This window comes from Coregonus clupeaformis, chromosome 35 (genome assembly GCF_020615455.1).
Source record: "Coregonus clupeaformis isolate EN_2021a chromosome 35, ASM2061545v1, whole genome shotgun sequence".
In the NCBI taxonomy this organism is placed as follows: domain Eukaryota; kingdom Metazoa; phylum Chordata; class Actinopteri; order Salmoniformes; family Salmonidae; genus Coregonus; species Coregonus clupeaformis.
In genome coordinates, this window is record NC_059226.1 from 14,358,299 (window position 1) to 14,374,604 (window position 16,306).

Sequence of the window (16,306 nt, forward strand, 5' to 3'; positions counted from 1 at the left end):
CCAAATACTTATTTTCCACCATAATTTGCAAATAAATTCATAAAAAATCCTACAATGTGATTTTCTGGATTTTTCTTTCGCATTTTGTCTGTCATAGTTGACGTGTACCTATGATGAAAATTACAGGCCTCTCTCGTCTTTTTAAGTGGGAGAACTTGCACAATTGGTGGCTGACTAAATACTTTTTTCCCCCACTGTAATAGTATGAGGTTATTTGGGGTAACATCTAGAATAGTGTGTATGTGTTTACATTGTATGGTATAGTACTCATATGTGCTGTATCTGAATGGTTTGCAGTATGTTTGGTGTATTACACATTTTGTAAAAAATAAATAAATAATAATCAATGAAACTGTTAACTCAATAAATGCAATTTTCCCACAAAAGAAACCTTTCTAAAATAGATCACAATATGTTATATGGGTTGAGTAAAGTATATTTTTTCAATTGAAGATAAGCCAATGAGGTTATCACCACTGACGTTTATAGGCTACATGAATTACATTTTTGAATGAAATGAAATTGTATTGTGATGAGTGTGATTAGAAGGAGTCAGGCGCAGGATGGTAAATCACCGAATACAGAGTTTATTCCGTCGTACACAGTTGCGCTGGATAGCGACAACAAAATACAGGCACAGGGGAAATATCTACCCTGGTAATACAAGGTACGAGTAGCTCCACCGAGCTACACTCAACTCACATAAAACAATCACCCACAAGGACAAGGGGGCAGAGGGAACACTTATACACTGACTAATGAAGGGATAAGAACCAGGTGTGTGTAATTGACAAGACAAGACAAATGGAATGATGATATATGGAGCGGCAGTGGCTAGTAAGCCGGTGACGACGAACGCCGAAGCCTGCCTGAACAAGGAGGGGAGGCAGCCTCGGCGGAAGTCATGACATGTATTTTATTTTCGTATCAAATCGTAAGTTGGCAACCCATCCTTTATGGGATTAATTGACACATGAACAAACATTATAATAATTCACTGTGAAAATTCAGTGCTAATTACTCTTCCGGTGTACTCTACCAACAACCATTTTCTGAAGCATCGTTATGGTGATGTAGCTGAACAGTTGTAACATGCTTGGAGACCGAGGAAGTGTCCTCATCAAGTGCATCCGATGGTTTTATGCCAGGTGCAAATCGTCAGGACCATGCACATCCAAAGGCTGATTGAACCCATTTTAGCCTACTGTAGTTACAGTGAGGGAAAAAAGTATTTGATCCCCTGCTGATTTTGTACGTTTGCCCACTGACAAAGAAATTATCAGTCTATAATTTTAATGGTAGGTTTATTTGAACAGTGAGAGACAGAATAACAACAACAAAATCCAGAAAAACACATGTCAAAAATGTTATAAATTGATTTGCATTTTAATGAGGGAAATAAGTATTTGACCCCTCTGCAAAACATGACTTAGTACTTGGTGGCAAAACTCTTGTTGGCAATCACAGAGGTCAGACGTTTCTTGTAGTTGGCCACCAGGTTTGCACACATCTCAGGAGGGATTTTGTCCCACTCCTCTTTGCAGATCTTCTCCAAGTCATTAATGTTTTGAGGCTGACGTTTGGCAATTCGAACCTTCAGCTCCCTCCACAGATTTTCTATGGGATTAAGGTCTGGAGACTGGCTAGGCCACTCCAGGGCCTTAATGTGCTTCTTCTTGAGCCACTCCTTTGTTGCCTTGGCCGTGTGTTTTGGGTCGTTGTCATGCTGGAATACCCATCCACGACCCATTTTCAATGCCCTGGCTGAGGGAAGGAGGTTCTCACCCAATATTTGACGGTACATAGCCCCGTCCATCGTCCCTTTGATGCGGTGAAGTTGTCCTGTCCCCTTAGTAGAAAAACACCCCCAAAGCATAATGTTTCCACCTCCATGTTTGACGGTGGGGATGGTGTTCTTGGGGTCATAGGCAGCATTCCTCCTCCTCCAAACACGGCGAGTTGAGTTGATGCCAAAGAGCTCCATTTTGGTCTCATCTGACCACAACACTTACACCCAGTTCTCCTCTGAATCATTCAGATGTTCATTGGCAAACTTCAGACGGGTATGTATATGTGCTTTCTTGAGCAGGGGGACCTTGCGGGCGCTGCAGGATTTCAGTCCTTCACGGCGTAGTGTTTTACCAATTGTTTTCTTGGTGACTATGGTCCCAGCTGCCTTGAGATCATTGACAAGATCCTCCCGTGTAGTTCTGGGCTGATTCCTCACCATTCTGATGATCATTGCAACTCCACGAGGTGAGCCCCAGGCCGAGGGAGATTTACAGTTCTTTTGTGTTTCTTCCATTGGCGAATAATCGCACCAACTGTTGTCACCTTCTCACCAAGCTGCTTGGCGATGGTCTTGTAGCCCATTCCAGCCTTGTGTAGGTCTACAATCTTGTCCCTGACATCCTTGGAGAGCTCTTTGGTCTTGGCCATGGTGGAGAGTTTGGAATCTGATTGATTGATTGCTTCTGTGGACAGGTGTCTTTTATACAGGTAACAAGCTGAGATTAGGAGCACTCCCTTTAAGAGTGTGCTCCTAATCTCAGCTCGTTACCTGTATAAAAGACACCTGGGAGCCAGAAATCTTTCTGATTGAGAGGGGTCAAATACTAATTTCCCTCATTAAAATGCAAATCAATTTATAACGTTTTTGACATGCGTTTTTCTGGATTTTTTTGTTGTTATTCTGTCTCTCACTGTTCAAATAAACCTACCATTAAAACTTTTGCAAATGTTTTAAAAATAAAAAACAGATACCTTATTTACATAAGCATTCAGAGCCTTTGCTATGAGACTCAGGAGCATCCTGTTTCCATGAATCATCCTTGAGATGCTTCTACAACTTGATTGGAAACGACCTGAGGTAAAATCAATTGATTGGACATGATTTGGAAAGTCACACACCTGTCTATATAAAGTCCCACAGTTGAGAGTGCTTATCAGAGCAAAAACCAAGCCATGAGGTCAAAGGTATTGTCCGTAGAGCTCCGAAACAGAAATGTGTCGAAGCACAGATCTGGAGAAGGGTACCAAAACATTTCTGCAGCATTGAAGGTCCACAAGAACAAAGCGGCCACCATTCTTAAATGGAAAAAGTTTGGAACCACCAAGACTCTTCCTAGAGCTGGGGAGAAGGGCCTTGGTCAGGGAGTTGACCAATAACCTGATGGTCACTCTGAAAGAGATCAAGAGTTCCTCTGTGGAGATGAGAGAACCTTCCAGAAGGACAACCATCTTTGCAGCACTCCACCAATCAGGCCTTTATGGTAGTGGCCAGACGGAAGCCACTCCTCAGTAAAAGACACATGACTGCCTGCTTGGAGATTGCAAAAAGGCACCTAAAAGACTCTCAGACCATGAGAAAAAAGATTCTCTGGAACTCTTTGGCCTGAATGCCAAGCGTCACGTCTGGTAAAAACATGCCACCATCCCTACGGTGAAGCATGGTGGTGGCAGCAACATCGAGGGAAAGGTGAACGGAGCAAAGTACAGAGAGATCCTTGATGAAAACCTGCTCCAGAGAGCTCAGGACCTCAGACTGGGATGAAGGTTCACCTTCCAACAGGACAACGACCTAAAGCACACAGCCAAGATAATGCAGGAGTGGCTTAGGGATAAGTCTCTGAATGTCCTTGAGTGGCCCAGCCAGAGCCCGGACTTGAACCCGATCTAACATCTCTAGAGAGACCTGAAAATAGCTGTGTACCGATGCTCCCCATCCAACCTGACAGAGCTTGAGAGGTTCTGCAGAGAAGAATGGTAGAAACTCCCCAAATACAGGTGTGCCAAGCTTGTAGCGTCATACCCAAGAAGACTAGAGGCTGTAATCACTGCCAAAGGTGCTTCAACAAAGTACTGAGTAAAGGGTCTGAATACTTATGTAAATGTGATATTTCAGTTTTTATTTTTTTATACATCTCCAAACATTTCCAACAACCTGTTTTTGCTTTGTCATTATGGGGTACTGTGTGTAGATTGACGAGTGGAAAAAAACAATTTAATCAATTTTAGAATAAGGCGGTAACGTAACAAAATGTGGAAAAAGTCAACGGGTCTGAATACTTTCCGAATGCACTTTAACTTGTCATCTAACAGTATATATGCTACAGCCTATATTCAGAGCCATATTTGTTATATGTCTCTGTCTATATGGTCAATTTGTAACAGGTTAAAGAAATTGACCTACCATGGCAATATCATTGATGGTCTGGCGAGTTTGAGAAAGATAATACATTTTGCTCTTTTCGGTCACTGTATTTAGCATACACAACCGGCTTAAGAACAATTATACACAGAAGATGCACCACAAAGGACACGTTATGAGTTGCCATGTGCCTAGTCAGTTTATAAATCCCTGAACGCTACTTCTTAACGGTGGTTTACGTGACCTACCTTTATAGTCTCCCTCATTGAAATGCCATGGATGAGGTAATATGTAATTCCCTAAGGATATTTAAAAAATGACATTTCAAGCGGGGAAACTGAAAGAGCATTGAAAATGCCATTCCTTCACCTTGCATAGCTGTTGACGAAATTTTGCGTTCTTGTCTTCTGTGTGCAGGTGTGTGCAAGAATGTTGCTCAAATGATAGGCTATGTAAATACTTATTTGAACCAATACATAATCAAAACAGAGAATAATATAATGGCAGGTACACAGTGCTCTTCACGCAATGTATTTTTAATACAGTAGCCTATGTATGTATGTTGTATTTCAATTTGAATTTTATGAAGTAGGCATGATAGCCTACAGTATAAGCATTTAAAGGTTAACTTTATATATACCCTCTCCCATGGGATGGAAAGTGTAACTAATTATATGGCTACTCTGTTACAGAAAGGATAACATGATGATGATAATAGTTGGACTCAACACAGCTGCTCCAGCAGTTATCGAAATGTACTACATGTAGCCTACATGGCATTTCAGTATTTCGTTGTAAAACAAATTGACATTGGCATATAAAATGGTAATTCAAACAACTTTGTAGTGTCGAGTCAATGCTGGTAATTATTGCTGATAAACAAAGGAGTCCGCTCATACTGAACCTTTGATCATAAGTTTTATTCATATCACAAGATTCCAGCATGAGTTTACGGATGTCCAGACCACCCGAAGAGCGGCGTCCCAGATTGCAATGGCCGCTCTAACGTCTTCTTCGTTTTTACCCAGTATATATAATCTTCCCAAGATATGGGTGGCTCCCTCTACTGTCCAATCCCCTGTCTACAACACACACTTCCTGTCTGTTGTATGTGGCGTCACACTAAAACAATTCCCTCTGACACTAAAATAAACATCCTCTCAGCTTCCACTGAAAACATTAACAAAGTCATAATCTTAATACACTACATATTCCCCCCTTCGAGACTAACTAAAAGTCTCGAAAACAAACAGAATATGATTATGAGAAGTAACAATTTATCTTATTGAGTATCTTCAACATTAAACCAAAAACATTTTTCTCTAGAGTGTAAATACCTTTCTATGAAATATGAACAAATCTTTATGAAGTGTGAATACATTACTATGAAATATGAACAAATCTTTATGAAGTGTAAGAGCGAAAAACCTGTCTGGCAGCCTTCTTTCCAAATCCATCCATCAATCAAGACAGTAAAATTCTCTCACGGTCCCTCTGCCCCAGGCAACCACCTAGGTACTCCAGATCAATTCATAAATCTTTATCAATGCATTTGAAACTGTGATGCAATTAAATACACATGAAAGCCCCATCAAACAAAATACTATCCAAAAATGTCCACACTAAGGCTGGTCGACCCATCGGACCCTACAGTGGATCTCTATCCCTGCCTAAACTCCATGTCCCTAAGCATTCACGAAATAAACAAAAACATCTAAGATCCCCACATGTATTCAATAACATCAAATATCATTCTACAAAAATTAATACAGAAAGAATATGACACAAATTATGTATTACACATGCAAATATGTCTATATTTCATTGCAGACACTGGAATGTAGTCCACTACACTTCATCTCCCCCGTAGTCTCGACTTCCAATGCATCGTTGATGATGGAATCGGAACCTTTCCACACCTTCCTTGTTCCATCTCCTCCTGTCATTCTCCTTTCATATTGTCCCTTCATATTGTCCTTGTTTGAGTATTTCAATCTCTACATTTTCCCCCAAATGCTTCTGGAAGAAAAGAAAAGACCAAACAGTATATTTTGCAAAACAACACTTTCAAATTAAAACATCAATATCAACTAAGAATATAAAAATGATATATAAATGATGTATGAATCACATCATCCTATTTCCCCCCTTTGATTCATAACATCATACTAAAATCACACTAATATTGAAAAAAAAATTGAAAAATGATCAAATAATCAAAAAGGATATTTATCCATCAATACTCCATCCAGTCCCACTTGTCCATCTTCATCCAGATCAGGAACAGTCAACAACGGCATCTGAGTGTTGTCTCCAGGCATCACAACTCCAACCCATCTTAATATCATAGCTTTCGCAAAGGTCAGTAACAAAGTACAAAAGCAAAACATCACACAAAGCGCTATCAGAGCTGCAACTAAAATCTGAACCATCACTGCTCCTACTGGGCCTAACTGATCTTGCAACCAAGTCTTCGCTGACCATCCAGCTCCTTCAGATCTACCAAACGCATCCCTTATATTCTTCAATGCATTTATAACTATCTGGAATCAAAGTATAGGTAATATTATCAATATGATCTTCCCAAATTTTACCCCATACCATGGAAAAAGTCCCCACTTCTCTCTTAGACTTATCCTCCAATGATAGGCTTCCCAGACTATAAAATTCCTCTAAAATTGGTGCTAGAGCTATTGGCTCCCTTGTAATCAAATGCGATACATTTATGGCTTTAATAACTATCAATGTTGAAAGAGTTAAATTGCTTCCCACTGTTGTTATAATATGCTGAAGTGTTGATGTCATTGGCGTTGTTTCATCTAGTTTCCCCAAAGCTTTGAACTCTTTACTTGTACTTCCATCTATCACCACTAGTGTCACTACATTCACTCTCTCTTCCTACTCTAAACCCTCTCTTTCAAACTTTTGATTATAAAAAAATACACCTACAATTACCTTGATCTTCCTGCTGGGAATTGTAAATATAGATACTCAATCACCCTCAATCTTCTCTTATCATTCAGCAACGCATACTTTCTCAATGCATCTGCTCCTAACAGATCTAAACTCCTACCATATCTATCTTCCCACTAAACTCTAAAATGTCCTTCACCACTGTTCTCTCTCTCTTACTACTAACTTTGAAACTTAGCTTACTGTCCTAGAGTTCCTTCAATCTTAGTTTTCTTAACTTTTTAATCTAATCTTTTCTCCTAACTTTAAAAAAAACTTATTCCACTGATTTATTCACAAAATCCTTTACCACCAAATTTTTAGAATATGTGATCGGGAAGTCCCCACCTGCTTCTGACTTCTTTACACACAGACTTGGCAAACGATCAAACACCTTTTAGCCTAGTTTGAAATTTCCTTCCCCTCTTGGTGTAGGAATGTAACCAAGAATAACAGTCACCCCTTTTAACTTTATTTTTCAGACAGATTGTCTAATAGGCAGTCTAATAGATTGTCATAGGAAGGAGGACATTATCTTTTCAAGCCAAAATATGATTCCCAAAAACCCTACTCTTTTAAAATCTTCTATCAGACAGCCGTTTAGTGTACCTCTTATTGTACAGTTCAATTTACACAATGCATCTCTTCCCAACAATGCAATAGGTATATGTTCTAATATCAGTATGTGTATTTTAATTTCTCTTTGATTTTTATAGCAGAGCTCAATTGGTTCCCTAAGAGTAATCAGCTGTTTTACTCCCTCAAATCCCTATCCTAATTAGTTAATTTTACATAGTGAGATGTTTACCCTCTTTAGGCTCAACACAGATAAAAGCTTTTCCTCTATTCACCATCACTTCTCATAGTCCTTTGTTCTCACTTCAATTGTTAGATATTTTCTTCTTCTCCCTAAATCGGTGCTATCAGCTGACACCCCCCTTCGGATCTTCTAGGCACTCTAGAATCCTTGCTCCTTTAAGGGTTCACCTGGAGAACAGGTGATCTTCACTTGCTCCTTTATCTTCCTCAGAAATTCCCTCTGTTGTTTCCTCCTGGCGCATTGCACTCACAGGTAAAGTAACCAACCTGTCCACAATTATAACACTCTTCTGAAAGTTGCTGGAAGTGTAGCTGAAATCTTCCTCCTCCTTCTAAGCCTTCTCGTCCTCTTCCTCTCCAATTCTGTGTCTGTCCAGAAACTGGCTGTGGATATGAAACAACTGGAACCGCTATTGGTGGCTGATACAATTGCGATTGGAACTGGTCCTGTTGAAGCTGTAGCAGTGATTGTTGATTTGGTTCACTCTGATTCTTCATAACCAAAGCTTTTCTTCTTCTTCTTCTTCTTCTTCTTCTCCACCAGTTGTATTTGATTGAGTTTTCTGAGAGTTTCTTGGTCCTGTTCTTTCTTGTTGTTGACATATCAGTATTCTTCAAAAGGTTATATTCTAAGTTCTGTCCTCGAAATATCATCTTCCATCATCTTCTTACTTTTCTCTCTTTCCTTGGCCTCAATGTATTCTTCTCCTCCAATTCTTGGGATTCTTTTCTCAGCAGTTTTTCTTCTCTTCTGTATCTTCAGCTTCTCGAGTTGTACTTTGCAGTTCTCTTACTTCTTCTAAATTATTCGCTTTATCCAGGCATGAGACGCATCGGTCTATATCTCTATTTCTTCTTTGCTAGTCATTGTAGGATAAAATCCTCTTGAACATAAAGCACCTTTAATCTCCAAATCTTCATCGCTGTCTTCATCTTCAACTTCCATCAGAGATCAAATCTCTAGTATCCTTCTTCTTTCCTCTCTTGCCAACTTCCTTCTGATCACAGAGTCATATCCACCCATGATCTCTTCTCAATCACTCTGATCATCATCATCAGCATCATCATCTTCAAGTTCCATCTTCCTTAACCTCACTCTTCTCTTCCAGACATCTCGTTTTCTTCTTACTTCTGGAGTTTTGGATTCATCTTTATTGTCGTTTCTGCTTGTCCTCTCTCTATTATTGGTTCATCTTCATCTTCATCTCTGATGCAATAATAACCCTCCTGGATGATCACTGGAAGCTGAGGATAAACATCCCTAAGCTCTACTTCCTTCTCATAAGGTGGGGGTCTTTTTGCTGAATCCGTATGTGAGAAAGGTGTACTAACTTCTGCCATTCGTTTTTCTGTCGCCTTCTCTTCCTTTAGCATTTTCTCTATACCTTTGTTTATCTTATCGCTGGAATCTTTTATCAGTTTTTGTTTGAGAATGAAGGACAACTTAAGAACACCCAGCTCTCTTTGTGTCTTTTCTTTACGTTGTTCCCTTTTTTCCCTTCTTTTGATCTGCTTTATGAATTGACAGAAGCACTTTCATTCACTTTTTTTTTTAATCAATCAATACAAATATGAATATTCAAAAAAATTAATTTAAAAAAATTATTCAAAAATGAATTACAATTAAAATAAAAAATGTATTAAAAAATGTATTAAAAAATTATGAATAATCCAAAAATAATTTTTATTTCTATTTCCTATTTTACCAATTTATCAATTAGTGGCTATCTTACCACCCCTGATTGAAGGTGGTATGTATAATACCTATAATCCAGCAACACTACAGTACTCATAAATCCCATTGCTTAATAAGCATCCAATTATCTTAATTTTACAGAATAATGTCAGTACTCGATTTCCAATAGAACTGTAATCAAACTCACTCATGCACAGAAACTCCAAAATGCAATTTTTAATGAATCAGTCTTTTGCCAAGTCTCTGTGAAATTGTCATAACATCAAATATCCTATAGTGGAAGATTTTGTAAACAGAACAGCACCAAAACCTTTTGACTCGATCCTCTGTCGCGTCACACCTGTCGCGTCACATGATGTACACGTCAGCACTTCCTGTATCTCTCTCTCCTCCCTCTCGTCTCATATGACCGAAGAACAGAGAAACATAAAAAGAATTTAGCAGTTTATGCAGTCACTGAGTCTCTTCAACCATTCAATATTCCTCCAGTCACATTCGCTCTAAGAATTAACTCAGGAATCGCATTAAATAGCTCAATAACATTTTTATTTTATTTAATTATTTTTATTTTTAATCCGTCAACATATCTCTCTCATTTATCAATTCAATATCTCTCAAGAAAACAGTTTCATCTTTAACCAACAGCCGATGTAACAACTAGAAGATTCCATTCGTGTTCAAATCTCTCCTCTTTGTTCCTTCGTCTGTGTCCCCCCTTGCACAGTGTAACACTATTTACCCCTACGTCACTCTAGTGTCGTAAAATCACACGCATGCGCAGTACATTCATCAATACGATTTCACCGTGGAAGGGAGCCCTCTCAGCTCTCTCCCCAACCCAAACAGAAAGATTAACTGTAACTCCGTTTTCCCCTCATAGTCAAACAACATTTAACAGAGCTCACAAAGCATAGAACCTAAATTCTACACACACAAACATAATTTAAGAGGCTTTATTCCATCGCAATGGCCCTCTAAGGTCACATGTTAGCATGCAGCATGCAGCACAATTAGCATTAGCATTTAGCCTTAGCATGTATGTACCATGTGGCATGTAACAATGTAACAATGTAACCTGCATTGCACCTTTTTCTTTGTCTTAGTCTCTACCTTTTATGATGCCGTGAGTTCAATGGATATCTAATGAGAGGTTCCCCCAAACAGATACCCCGTCGGATACAAGATGAGCAGTAACCATAATCAAATATATTCCACCGTCTCGAGTTCCCAGAACTCACCTAATACACATCTAACGCGTAAAAGGATTTTCGTCCCACCCTAGGGTCGCCCCCCTGGGGTCTTTCCAGATTCGCAATGCCCTAATTTGTATACGTATATCTGCCTTGTGTATCTGCCTTGTATCTCTGCCTTGTATCTCTGCCTTGTATATCTGCCTTATTCACTACCATCGATTGTTCTAGAATTCCTATTCAAGCCTATTTCTATAGACACTCCCTGAGGTCTCTCTCCCCCCTTTTGCGCTGTCTACCAGTGCAAAGAAATGTATAATGGTTAGCCAGACCCCTAGTTCTCAGCAATAAAGCAACACTAAGCACACATCGGTCCTAACGGTACATCTCTCCAGTGCACACTCAAATAGCCTCCAAACTAACAAATGCCCAAAGTGGTGAGAAAAAACTCACCCTTATCTGGCCATGACTTCAGAACGAGTCAGCTTGGCGCTTGAATGGAACAAAGGAGAGATGCAGACCCTCCCTTTTCGTGACGCCATTTGTAGTGTCGAGTCAATGCTGGTAATTATTGCTGATAAACAAAGGAGTCCGCTCATACTGAACCTTTGATCATAAGTTTTATTCATATCACAAGGTTCCACTGAAAACATTAACAAAGTCATAATCTTAATACACTACAACTTCTTGTGGACCTGATTTCTTATTAACAGCTAGATACAATGTCATTATTAACGTAGCAAGTTAGGAGAATTAGGTTAAGTTTAGGGAAAGGGTTAGGGTTAGCTAAAATGCAAAACAATTAGGAACCCTTCCAGCCATGAAAGTGGGACAGCCTCTGTCGCCGGGGATGATGACATCTGTGAATACAAACCATAAATCACTTTCACTTTCGAAAACAACTGTTTTTACGTACCACTTCATTTCGTCATCTATCCCAGAATGTAGAACATAACACGTCACCTTTTTAGATGGTTAGCTCAATTGTCGTGAATTCCCATTTGTAGCCATGTTCTCATATGGTTTTGAAAAAAACTTTTATATATTTTTTGAATATATCTCATGATTTCACATTATTGATTTGTTTATGTAATTATTTGTTTATTTATTTCAATGAACTGTACAATGGAATTCAGCGTTTAGCTGCCAATATTGTACACCATGACAATAAACTAAACCTTACTATGAATACGATTCATACCAACTGGATATTTTATTGGCAATATGCCCAAAAAATAAAAACGGTCTAACGCTGCATTATAATCTACAATACTCGCTATTCTCTAAGAACTTCGCCTATCATATTTCAGTAAGAGTGTAATCTGATTGAGACAACCCCATGAACAAAGAAATGTTCGGATCTGCTTGAAGTGATGTCAACAGGCCAGCAGGGGGCATTCTTCCCCCTTATGTGCTGTTGTGAGGAAAACAGTTTTAGAGAGGATGGACGCTTAAAATTCATGTATGGGGACATACAGTACCAGTCAAAAGTTTGGACACACCTACTCATTCCAGGGTTTTTCTTTATTTTTACTATTTTCTACATTGTAGAATAATAGTGAAGACATCAAAACTATGAAATAACACACATGGAATCATGTAATAACCAAAAAGTGTTAAACAAATCAAAATATATGTTATATTTGAGATTCTTCAAAGTCGCCACCCTTTGCCTTGATGACAGCTTTGCACACTCTTGGCATTCTCGCAACCAGCTTCATGAGGTATTTAAAATTCATGTATGGGGACATATATATATCTAGCAGGAGCGGTTGTCGGGAGAGGTTGTGTTTTCTCTAGCAGGAGGTAAGCTTGGCTTCTTATATGGTGTTGAGTAAAGCTTAAACCATGTATTTAGATTGTAGGTAGGTATTGTAGTTAGGTATTATAGGTAGTTTACTCAGGTAGTTATTGTAGGTTATTGTAGGTAATTATTGTAGGTAAGTATTGTATTCGGCGGACCCCGGCGAAGCACGAGGCTAGCCTACCCACTACTTGGACCAACAAAGCTAGCTAGCTAGCTAGCGGGTAGCTACTGGTAACTTTTAGCAACTGTGGTTAGTTGTTTCCAATGTTATTTCACGCTTAAGAGTACCTGTGATTGAGCCAGCTAGCTGCCACCATTCAGCTGTTTTTCTAACCTCATTATCCGAGGCATTAACGTTAGGTGGTTGGTAGCTGCTGTACTTAATTACAGCTACTGATTGCAGTCTGCCAGTTTGGCTTTATACATAGCTTGGGCTTTGTCGAGTAAGGCTTAAACTATGTATTTAGATTGTAGTTAGGTATTATAGGTAGGCATCGTGGGCTGTATATTATTAAGTAGTATAGGTAGGCATCGTGGGCTGTTGTGGGTAGTTGTTGTGTAGTTATTGTAGGTTACTTTTGTAGTCGGCGGTGCCGGGTGTAGCACGAAGCTAGCTAGCTAACTCACCTCCTGGATTAGCTGGCGAGTAGCTATTAGCAACAGTAGCAACTAAAAACAATATCCTTTTAGCCAGCTACATTCGTTCGCAGCGACGCCGTTTTTTTTCAAACAAAGTCAACACAGCAGCCATTGCTAGCTAGCCAACACTACCAGCTGGCTGTACTGTGGTAGCTAAATACAATATCTTTGTGCTAGCTAGCCAACGTTTAATCATTGCTGCGTTATGAAAGAACTAGACACTGACACGAATTATCTGTTTAGTGTGTTCACACACTATTGGTAGTTTGTTGTAACCAAGTATTGGTGCTAAACTGTGTGTTATTGGATGCTAGCATGCTAGTTAGCTATGGCGTCATAGTTAGCTAGCTGAATAAAGTAAGTTGAGTCTATTCATTGAAACATTGAATTGCTGTAGTTTACAACAATTCTAATTTCTAAAGTGGAAGTTGGGAGAGTTTTATTCGGGTGGTTCAGTGAAACAATTATAGTTTCTGAGGTGGAAGTTGGGAGAGTTATATTTTTTTGGTGAGGGAGGCCTGCTCTCTCCTTTCCCAGATGTTTAGTTCATTTCATTCCGATCTCCTCTGCATTATTGTAGCCATCTGCTGCAGCCTGTCAACTATGCCTCTGCCTATCCCTGTTCTCTCCTCTCCGCACAGGCTACACAAACGCCTCACACCGCGTGGCTGCTGCCTCTCTAACCTAGTGGTCCCTGCACGCACCACACACCTGGAGTTCCAGGTCTCAGGCAGCCTCTGGAACTGCCGTTCTGCCGCCAACAAGGCTGACTTCATCCCAGCCTATGCTACCCTCCAGTCCCTCGACTTCCTGGCGCTGACGGAAACATGGATTACCACTGAAAACACTGCTACTCCTACTGCTCTCTCCTCGTCTGACCATGTGTTCTCGCATACCCCGAGAGCATCTGGTCAGAGGGGTGGTGGCACAGGAATCCTCATCTCTCCCAAGTGGTCATTCTCAATTTTTCCCCTAACCCATCTGTCTATCTCCTCATTTGAATTCCACGCTGTCACAGTCACTAGCCCATTTAAGCTTAATATCCTTGTCATCTATCGCCCTCCAGGTTCCCTTGGAGAGTTCATCAATGAGCTTGACGCCTTGATAAGTTCCTTTCCTGAGGATGGCTCACCCTTCACAGTTTTGGGGGATTTCAACCTCCCCACGTCTACATTTGACTCATTTCTCTCTGCCTCCTTCTTTCCACTCCTCTCCTCTTTTGACCTCACCCTCTCACCGTCCCCCCCTACTCACAAGGCAGGCAATACGCTTGACTTCATCTTTACTAGATGTTGCTCTTCTACTAATCTCACTGCAACTCCCCTCCATGTCTCCGACCACTACTTTGTATCCTTTTCTCTCTCGCTCTCCTCCAACACTACTCACTCTGCCCCTACACAGATGGTAACGCGCCGCCGCAACCTTCGCTCTCTCTCTCCCACTACTCTCTCCTCTTCCATCCTATCATCTCTTCCCTCTGCTCAATCCTTCTCCCTCCAATCTCCTGACTCTGCCTCCTCAACCCTCCTCTCCTCCCTTTCTGCATCCTTTGACTCCCTGTGTCCCCTATCCTCCCGGCCGGCTCGGTCCTCCCCTCCAGCTCCGTGGCTTGATGACTCATTGCGAGCTCACAGAACAGAGCTCCGGGCAGCGGAGCGGAAATGGAAGAAAACTAAACTCCCTGCCGACCTGGCATCTTTTCACTCCCTCCTCTCTACATTTTCTTCATCTGTTTCTGCTGCAAAGGCCACTTTCTACCACTCTAAATTCCAAGCATCTGCCTCTAACCCTAGGAAGCTCTTTGCCACATTCTCCTCACTGCTGAATCCCCCCCCCTCCCTCTCTGTGGATGACTTCGTCAACCACTTTGAAAAGAAGGTTGACGACATCCAATCCTCGTTTGTTAAGTCTAATGACACTGCTGGTCCTGCTCACACTGCCCTACCCTATGCTTTGACTTCTTTCTCCCCTCTCTCTCCAGATAAAATCTTCCGCCCAACAACCTGCCCGCTTGACCCCATCCCCTCCTCTCTTCTCCAGACCATCTCCGGTGACCTTCTCCCCTACCTCACCTCGCTGATCAACTCATCCTTGACTGCTGGCCATGTCCCTTCCGTCTTCAAGAGAGCGAGAGTTGCACCCCTTCTCAAAAAACCAACACTCGATCCCACTGATGTCAACAACTACAGACCAGTATCCCTTCTTTCTTTTCTTTCCAAAACTATTGAGCGTGCCGTCTTTAGCCAACTCTCTTGCTATCTCTCTCAGAATGACCTTCTTGATCCAAACCAGTCAGGTTTCAGGACTGGTCATTCAACTGAGACTGCTCTTCTCTGTGTCACGGAGGCTCTCCGCACTGCTAAAGCTAACTCTCTCTCCTCTGCTCTTGTCCTTCTAGACCTGTCTGCTGCCTTTGATACTGTGAACCATCAGATCCTCCTCTCCACCCTCTCCGAGCTGGGCATCTCCGGCGCGGCTCACTCCTGGATTGCGTCCTACCTGACCGGTCGCTCCTACCAAGTGGCGTGGCGAGAAGCTGTCTCCGCACCACGTGCTCTCACCACTGGTGTCCCCCAGGGCTCAGTTCTAGGCCCTCTTCTTTTCTCCCTATACACCAAGTCACTTGGCTCTGTCATATCCTCACATGGCCTCTCCTATCATTGCTACGCTGACGATACACAACTAATCTTCTCCTTTCCCCCTTCTGATAACCAGGTGGCGAATCGCATCTCTGCATGTCTGGCCGACATATCAGTATGGATGACGGATCACCACCTCAAGCTGAACCCTGGCAAGACGGAGCTGCTCTTCCTCCCGGGGAAGGACTGCCCGTTCCATGATCTCGCCATCACGGTTGACAACTCCGTTGTGTCCTCCTCCCAGAGTGCGAAGAGCCTTGGCGTGACCCTGGACAACACCCTGTCGTTCTCCGCTAACATCAAGGCGGTGACCCGATCCTGCAGGTTCATGCTCTACAACATTCGGAGAGTACGACCCTGCCTTACACAGGAAGCGGCACAGGTCCTAATCCAGGCACTTGTCATCTCCCGTCT